This window comes from Oncorhynchus gorbuscha, linkage group LG19 (assembly GCF_021184085.1).
Source record: "Oncorhynchus gorbuscha isolate QuinsamMale2020 ecotype Even-year linkage group LG19, OgorEven_v1.0, whole genome shotgun sequence".
NCBI classification, from domain to species: Eukaryota; Metazoa; Chordata; class Actinopteri; order Salmoniformes; family Salmonidae; genus Oncorhynchus; species Oncorhynchus gorbuscha.
The window spans coordinates 46,613,224-46,623,043 of NC_060191.1; positions in this window are offsets into that span (position 1 = coordinate 46,613,224).

Here is a 9,820-nt window from a genome sequence, read left to right on the forward strand (position 1 = left end):
TACAAATGTGATTTGTGGAAAAAGACAGGAGGACCATCACTGGTTGGATGCGGATCTTGCGCACCCCACCGGTGTTAATGCGGCGTGTGATTGGATAGAATATTTGACGGAGGGGGGCGTGTACAGAAGCTCGAGGGAAGGTAGGCAACTCTACATACAGTGCCTTCATCAAGTCAATACGGGTGGGTATAATTTGTGGAACGATCGAACAGGAATCTGTTCCAAAACTTCGTAAATAACAAGGATGTCAACAAACAACGCATACAAAGTTGTATAGTGGCAGATTAAGATACCAGGTAGGGAGTGGGATAATTAATTTCGTTTTTACTCACCACGTTTATTCCGGAAAATGTCTGTCCTCACTCTGGTGGCCAATGGACTAACATTGAGAATAAGCTACGCGGTGAGTTGATGCCTATTCGTCAACATGCTACTTTGTATGCGTTGTTTGTTGGCAACCTTGTACTATACGCCGTTTTTGGAACAGATTCCTGTTGGAACGTTCCACAAATTAGAGTGAGAATCTGTATTTAATAAATACAAAATCTTGACCATCTACACACAATAATGACAGAATGAAAACATGCTTTTAGATATTCTCGCAAATGTATTGAAAATGAAATACAGAAATATTTAATTTACATAAGTATTCACAATACTTTGTTGAAGAAGCTTTGGCAGCGATTACATCTCTAAGAGCTTTCCACACCTAGATTGTGAAACATTTGCCTATTATTCTTTTCAAAATTATTCAAGCTCTGTCAAATTGATTGTTAATCATTAGGTCGGGTGTGATTTGGATGGGCATTCTAGTTTTTCAATTTCTTTGTTGGCCTTGTATGGTTCCCAATCAGAGGCAGCTGTCTCGAGTTGTCTCTGATTGGGGATCATACTTAGGCAGCCGTTTTTCCACCTTTAGTTTGTGGGATCTTGTTTGTGTGTAGTTGCTTTCTTCACTGCATGTAGCTTTACTTTTGTATTTTGTTTTTTCGGTGTCATTTAATAAAAGTAAAATGTACGCCTACCACGCTGCACCTTGGTCCGATCCATCTATAAACGAAAAAAGCAGATAGAACCAGGTTTTCCTCTAGGATTTTGCCTGTGCTTAGCTCCATTCCATTTATTTTTAATCACGAAAAACTCCCCAATCCTTAACGATGACAAGCATACCCATAACATGATGCGACCACCACTATGCTTGAAAATATGGAGCGTGGTACGCAGTAATGTGTTGTATTGGATTTGCCCCAAACATAACACTTTGTATTCAGGACAAAAAAGGAGAATTGCTTTGCCACATTTTTGCAGTATTACTTTAGTGCCTTGTTGCGAACAGGATGCATGTTTTGGAATATTTTAAATTCTGTACAGGCATCCTTCTTTTCACTCTGTCAATTTCACAGCCATTAAACTCTAACTGTTTTAAAGTCACCATTGGCCTCATGGTGAAATCCCGGAGTGGTTTCCTTCCTCTCCGGCAACTGAGTTAGGAAGGACGCCTGTGTCTTTTGTAGTGACTGGGTGTATTCATACCATCCAACGTGTAATTCATAACTTCACCATGCTCAAAGTAATATTCAATGTCTGCTTTTAATTGTTTTACCCACCTACCAATGGGTGCCCTTCTTTGCGAGGCATTGGAAAACCTCCCTGGTCTTTGTGGTTGAATCTGTGTGTGAAATTCACTCCTATTGAGGGACCTTACACATAATTGCATGTGTGGGGTACAGAGATGAGGTAGTCATTACAAGGTATGTTAAACACTATTAGTCCATGCAACTAAGTATGTGACTTGTTAAGCAAATTGTTATTCCTGAACTAATTTAGGCAAGGCGTAACAAAGGGGTTGATACTTATTGACTCAAGATATTTCAGCTTTTCATTTTGAATTAATTTGTAAACATTTCGAAAAACACAATTCCATTTTGAGATGGGATATTTAATCGAAATGTAATACATTTTAAATTCAGGCTGTAACACAACAAAATGTGGAAAAGGTCAAAGGGTGTGAATACTTTCTGAAGGCACTGTTAGCTACAATGTTTGCTACCAGACACTTCTACATTGAAAACATTTAATAAAACATTTCAAAACAAAGAGATTCTGACTCAAATCAATGAATATATCATAGGCTAGAAAAAAAACATCTACAGTATAAACATTTCTAACAGACATTGAAAATCATTTTGAGGAGACTGGAAGGCTTGGTTTTACTTGGGGTGGCGGGTAGCCTAGTGATTAGAGTGTTGGGCCAGTAACTAAAAGGTTGCTAGATTGATTCCCGAGGTGACAAGATACAAATCTGTCATTCTGCCTTGAACAAGGCAGTTAACCCACTGTTCCTAAATAAATTAAATTACATTTTAAAAGCCTAAAAGAAGCCTTCATACAGTATTTCAAATAGTTTAGAGCAGCTTAGTAGTAGCAGCTTCTAAAACAAAATTTGCACTTTTTTATATACAGTGGGGCAAAAAAGTATTTAGTCAGCCTCCAATTTTGCAAGTTCTCCCACTTAAAAAAATGAGAGGCCTGTAATTTTCATCATAGGTACACTTCAACTATGACAGACAAAATGAGGGACAAAAATCCAGAAAATCACATTGTAGGATTTTTAATGAATTTATTTGCAAATTATTGTGGGAAATAAGTTTATCTCAATACTTTGTTATATACCCTTTGTTGGCAATGACAGAGGTCAAACGTTTTCTGTAAGTCTTCACAGGGTTTTAACACACTGTTGCTGGTATTTTGGACCATTCCTCCATGCAGATCTCCTCTAGAGCAGTGATGTTTTGGGGCTATTGTTGGGCAACACAGACTTTCAACTCCCTCCAAAGATTTTCTATGGGGTTGAGATCTGGAGACTGGCTAGGCCACTCCAGGACCTTGAAATGCTTCTTACGAAGGCACTCCTTCGTTGCCCGGGCGGTGTGTTTGGGATCATTGTCATGCTGAAAGACCCAGCCATGTTTCATCTTCAATGCCCTTGCTGATGGAAGGAGGTTTTCACTCAAAATCTCACGATACATGGCCCCATTAATTATTTCCTTTACACGGATCAGTCGTCCTGGTCACTTTGCAGAAAAACAGCCCCAAAGCATGATGTTTCCACCCCCATGCTTCACAGTAGGTATGGTGTTCTTTGGATGCAACTCTGCATTCTTTGTCCTCCAAACACGACAAGTTGAGTTTTTACCAAAAAGTTATATTTTGGTTTCATCTGACCATATGACATTCTCCCAATCTTCTTCTGGATCATCCAAATGCTCTCGAGCAAACTTCAGATGGGCCTGGACATGTACTGGCTTAAGCAGGGGGACACGTCTGGCACTGCAGGATTTGAGTCCCTGGCGGCGTAGTGTGTTACTGATGGTAGGCTTTGTTACTTTGGTCCCAGCTCTCTGCAGGTCATTCACTGGGTCCCCCCGTGTGGTTCTGGGATTTTTGCTCACCGTTCTTGTGATAATTTTGAGCCCACGGGGTGAGATCTTGCGTGGAGCCCCAGATCGAGGGAGATTATCAGTGGTCTTGTATGTCTTCCATTTCCTAATAATTGCTCCCACAGTTGATTTCTTCAAACCAAGCTGCTTACCTATTGCAGATTCAGTTTTCCCAGCCTGGTGCAGGTCTACAATTTTGTTTTTGGTGTTTTTGACAGCTCTTTGGTCTTGGCCATAGTGGAGTTTGGAGTGTGACTGTTTGAGGTTGTGGACAGGTGTCTTTTATACTGATAACACGTTCAAACAGGTGCCATTAATACAGGTAATGAGTGGAGGACAGAGGAGCCTCTTAAAGAAGAAGTTACAGGACTGTGAGAGCCAGAAATCTTGCTTGTTTGTAGGTGACCAAATACTTGTTTTCCACCATAATTTGCAAATAAATTCATTAAAAATCCTACAATGTGATTTAAAAAAATAAAAAATCTAATTTTGTCTGTCATAGTTGAAGTGTACGTATGATGAAAAGTACAGGCCTCTCTCATCTTTTTAAGTGGGAGAACATGCACAATTGGTGGCTGACTATTTACTTTTTGCCCCACTGTAGATCATTTTCAAAAATACATGATTTTTTTAAGTGCTGGTCCCATGTTTCAAGAGCTGAAATAAAATATCCCAGAAATGTTCAAAACTTCAACAAGCATTTCTCAACGGCTGGCCATGCCTTCCTCCTGGCTACTCCAACCTCGGCCAACACCCCCCCCCGCTCTTGCTGCGGACGATTCCCTGATCCACCTCTACGCAGAGAACACCATTCTGTATACTTCTGGCCCTTCCTTGGACACTGTGCTATCTAACCTCCAAACGAGCTTCAATGCCATACAGCACTCCTTCCGTGGCCTCCAACTGCTCTTAAACATTAGTAAAAACAAATGCATGCTTTTCAACCATTTGCTGCCTGCACCCGCACGCCTGACTAGCATCACCACCCTGGATGGTTTCCGACCTAGAATATGTGGACATCGATAAGTACCTAGGTGTCTGGCAAGACTAAACTCTCCTTCCAGACTCATATCAAACATCTCCAATCTAAAATCAAATCTAGAGTCTGCTTTCTATTTCGCAACAAAGCCTCCTTCACTCACGCCGCCAAACTTACCCTAGTAAAACTGACTATCCTACCGATCCTCGACTTCGGCGATGTCATCTACAAAATAGCTTCCAATACTCTACTCAGCAAACTGGATGCAGTTTATCACAGTGCCATCCGCTTTGTTACTAAACCACCTAATACCACCCACCACTGCGACCTGTATGCTCTAGTCGGCTGGCCCTTGCTACATATTCGTCGCCAGACCCACTGGCTCCAGGTCATCTACAAGTCCATGCTAGGTAAAGCTCCGCCTTATCTCAGTTCACTGTTCACGAGGGCAACACCCACCCGTAGCATGCGCTCCAGCAGGTGTATCTCACTGATCATCCCTAAAGCCAACACCTCATTTGGCCGCCTTTCCTTCTAGTTCTCTGCTGCCTGTGACTGGAACGAATTGCAAAAATCGCTGAAGTTGGAGACTTTTATCTCCCTCACCAACTTTAAACATCTGCTATCTGAGCAGCTAACCGATCGCTGCAGCTGTACATAGTCCATCGGTAAATAGCCCACCCAATTTACCTACCTCATCCCCATACTGTTTTTATTTATTTACTTTTCTGCTCTTTTGCACACCAGTATCTCTACCTGCACATGACCATCTGATTATGTATCACTCCAGTGTTAATCTGCTAAATTGTAATTACGCCTTTTGCCTCATGCCTTTTGCACACAATGTATATAGACTCTTTTTTTCTTTTTTTTTCTACTGTGTTATTGACTTGTTTATTGTATACTCCATGTGTAACTCTGTGTTGTTGTCTGTTCACACTGCTATTATTTTTCTTGGCCAGGTCGCAGTTGTAAATGAGAACTTGTTCTCAACTAGCCTACCTGGTTAAATAAAGGTGAAATAAAAAATACAAATAAAATATGAACTGCAACTCAGCAAAATCTTTGAAATTGTTGCATTTATATTTTTGTTCAGTGTATATGGTGATACTGATGTCAACATGTAGGCTAGAACATACATGGGCAACTAAACACTAACCCTCTGCTTATAGCTCTCCAGATTTCAGATCCTTCAAAACTACAAACATCAAATTGAGATCGGCTTTCTATGTAGGCCTAGTCTACCCTATTCACATATGCTCAGTTCGCAGGCCCTGCTCTCCTTCTTTCCTTAAACTGAGCCAGGAAAGGTAGTCTTAAGGAAACCAACTTGATCTTGCAATAGCTCACATTCTGTTTCCCTCTAAACTAAATGTGAGTGCAGCGATCAGTCTGATTGACCAGGCTAATGGAGAGGAGCAGTGGCTAGTTGGGGTTGTAGTGACGCCTAAAAGTCCAGCAGGTGGAACCATTTTACTGATATGTAGACTATTAGATCAGGCTAGATGGAAAACAAATCTCCACTACAACTACCCAACATCATCCCCAGAGATCTGACCTGGTTAGCACTGTGTTTGGGATGGGATTCACATGGCTGTTGTCCATAAATCAATGCTGTTGTCAGAGGACTTTTTCTACTCTAGTCTGACTGCGTAATCTTTCCAAGTCTTGTTGAAGGACGTCCATTTCTGACCAGACTGTCGTCAGCCTCTTCCAGCCTGATCAATTCATCAACCACATCCAACTGCCTGTTACAATGTTATAGACTATGTCAACCACAAGCATCCTCTACCTCTCCGCACTACTTTGACTAGAGCCCTATGGGCCCATATCAAAAGTAATGCACTACAGTACATAGGGACCCATTTGGAACACATACATTATAGAACCATCTCAACCACAGGCTACTCTATGGGCACAACTAACCTGATTAGCCTACATTGTTATCTGGCAGCAGGAGGCTACTTTCTATATGTGTATGACACATCTGTTTGCAGTAAACCAGCAGACTGTACGTTTATCAGATCAGACTGACCTAGAATGAAAATATGTCACACAAACATTTGTACAATTTATTTACTATTTATTTCTATTATAATCCTACTCAGAGAGCAGACATACCCTGTAAACTTGACAATCAGATTACAATCAGACTTTTAAGCCAAGCTCTTTCCTCAAATCTCACCTCAACCCTTAAATCACATTATGACATTAGGATTACCAGTTTATTTTATGAATGTAAAATGTCAGAATAATAGTAGAGAGAATGATTTATTTAAGCTTTTATTTCTTTCATCACTTTCCCAGTGGGTCAGAAGTTTACATACACTCAATTAGTATTTGGTAGCATTGTCTTTGCATTTTCTTTTTACTTTGGTCAAATGTTTCGGGTAGCCTTCCACAAGCTTCCCACAACAAGTTGGGTGAATATTGTCCCATTCTTCCTGACAGAGCTGGTGTATCTGAATCAGGTTTGTAGGCATCCTTGCTCACATGCGGGGCGGCAGGGTAGCCTAGTGGTTAGAGCGTTGGATTAATAACTGGAAGGTTGCGAGTTCAAACCCCCGAGCTGACAAGGTACAAATCTGTTGATCTGCCCCTGAACAGGCAGTTAACCCACTGTTCCTAGGCTGTCATTGAAAATAAGAATTTGTTCTTAACTGACTTGCCTAGTTAAAAAAAAAAAAATTAAACACACTTTTTCAGTTCTGCCCACACATGTTCTACGGGATTGAGGTCTGGGCTTCGTTATGGCCACTCCAATACCTTGACTTTGTTGTACTGAAGCCATTTTGTCACAACTTTGGAAGTATGCTTGGGGTCATTGTCCATTTGGAAGACCCATTTGCGACCGAGCTTTAACTGATGTTTATAAATATAATAAATAATATATGCCATTTAGCAGACGCTTTTATCCAAAGCGACTTACAGTCATGTGTGCATACATTCTACGTTTATGAGATGTGGCTTCAATATATCCACATAATTTTCCTCCCTCATGAAGCCATCTATTTTCTGAAGTGCACCAGTCCCTCCTGCAGCAAAGCACCCCCACAACATGATGCTGCCACCCCCGTGCTTCATGGTTGGGAGGGTGTTCTTCGGCTTGCAAGCCTCCCCCTTTTTCCTCTAAACATAACAATGGTCATTATGGCCAAACAGTTCTATTTTTGTTTCATCAGAACAGAGGACGTTTCTCCAAAAAGTACAATCTTTGTCCCCATGTGCAGTTGCAAACCGTAGTCTTTTTAATGGTGGTTTTGGAGTAGTGGCTTCTTCCTTGCTGAGGTTATGTCGATATAGGACTCGGTTTACTGTGGATATAGATACTTTTATACCTGTTTCCCCACAGCATCTTCACAAGGTCCTTTGCTGTTGTTCTGGGATTGATTTGCACTTTTCGCACCAATGTACGTTCATCTCTAGGAGACAGAAAGCGTCTTCTTCCTGAGCGGTATGACGGCTGCGTGGTCCCATGGTGTTTATACTTGCATACTATTATTTGGACAGATGAATGTGGTACCTTCAGGCGGTTGGAAATTGCACCCAAGGATGAACCAGACTTGTGGAGGTCTATATATTTTTTTCTGAGATCTTTGCTGATTTCTTTTGATTTTCCCATGATGTCAAGCAAAGAGGCACTGAGTTTGAAGGTAGGCCTTGAAATACATCCACAGGTACACCTCCAATTGACTCAAAAAATGTCAATTAGCCTATCATAAGCTTCTAAAACCATGACATAATTTTCTGGAATTTTCCAAGCTGTTTAAAGGCACTGTCAACTTAGTGTATGTAAACTTCTGAACCAATGGAATTGTGATACAGTGAATTATAATTGAAATAATCTGTCTGTGAACAATTGTTGGTAAAATTATTTGTTTCATGCACAAAGTAGATGTCCTAACCAACTTCCCAAAACTATAGTTTGTTAACAAGAAATTTGTGGAGTGGTTAAAAAATGAGTTAATGACTTCCGACTTCAACTGTTCCTCAGCCAAATGTAGATTAATATATTTGCACTGCAGACTGCAACCAGGGCAGTCCAGGGCTGTTTCCCAAAATAATCGTAGCACTAAGATCATCTTATTTCCATTGAAACAAAATGGACGAAAGATCTTCTTAGTGTTACGATGCTTTTGGGAAACCCAGTCCAGTTCTGAAGAATGTTGAAGGACAGACAGACACACAGACAGAATTTGCGTAACAGATGTCTCCTTCCATATGTTCGCAGAACAAAATCAAATCTCATGAGTTCTATTTAGCTGACGATTATATTAGCAGCAGCAGCTGATGATGATATTAGCAACAGGAACAGGCTGGAAATTACTTTGAAGTTTAAGGTTGGGGATAAAATTGTCAGAACACTTCCTCCAGTCATGTCCAGTAGAAGGCGCTGTGTCCCTCTGTTCTGCAGGTCATACTGAATTTGTCCCAAATGACACCCTTTTTCCTATTTAGTGCATTTCGTTTGACCAGGTACCTGGTTGAAAGTAGTACATTATATAGGGAGGGAATAGAGTGCCATTTTGAACACAAAGCTGGAGGTTTAGCTGGTGTCTCCACAGAGGAGAGGAGGGAAAGCTGTTGTTTATAAATCATCGACACAGAGGGCTTAGCAGCAACACAGGGAAGCACACAAAGGGAACACACACATACTAAAAATGTATGCTCTCATTGTAATGTAAATTGTCTTGGGTAAAAGGGTCTGTTATGTAGCATTACGTTATATGTCTACAGGCCTATCGGTTCCTCTGAACCTTCTGAAGGGATAAGAAAAGGTTATGTTTAAAAGTTGTGTTCTGTTACTAGTGAGTCTAGCATAGGGAGATGTGAATGAAAGTACATAGGGAGCTTTCCACAGCAAAGGACAGTCAGTCAACATGATTTTAAATGTACAAAATCAACATAGCACCTTTTCCCCCTTTACATACTGTCTTGAGAGAGGAAGAAAAGCGAGAGAGAGAGAGTTCTCATCTTTAGTGTCTGTATCATTTTAAATCTATCGTGTGAACCCAGGAGGGACATATGTTTGACATTAGTTTCACCACCATCAGACCAACTGTCTGCAAACATCATTCACAGACACATCATCATGGCACAGACCAATGAGAAAACCAGTCATCTTACACACCATTAGTTATAGAATCAGTAATCGGACACCATTGACTATAGACCCAGTATAGCACACATCTTTGGTTATACAGTGGGTATCATACACTGGGGGGATAAAGTATTTAGTCAGCCACCAATTGTGCACGTTCTCACACATAAAAAAGATGTGAGAGGCCTGTAATTTTCATCATAGGTACACTTCAACTATGACAGACAAAATGAGAAAAAAAATCCAGAAAATCACATTGTAGGATTTTTTATTAATTAATTTGCAAACGTATGGTGGAAA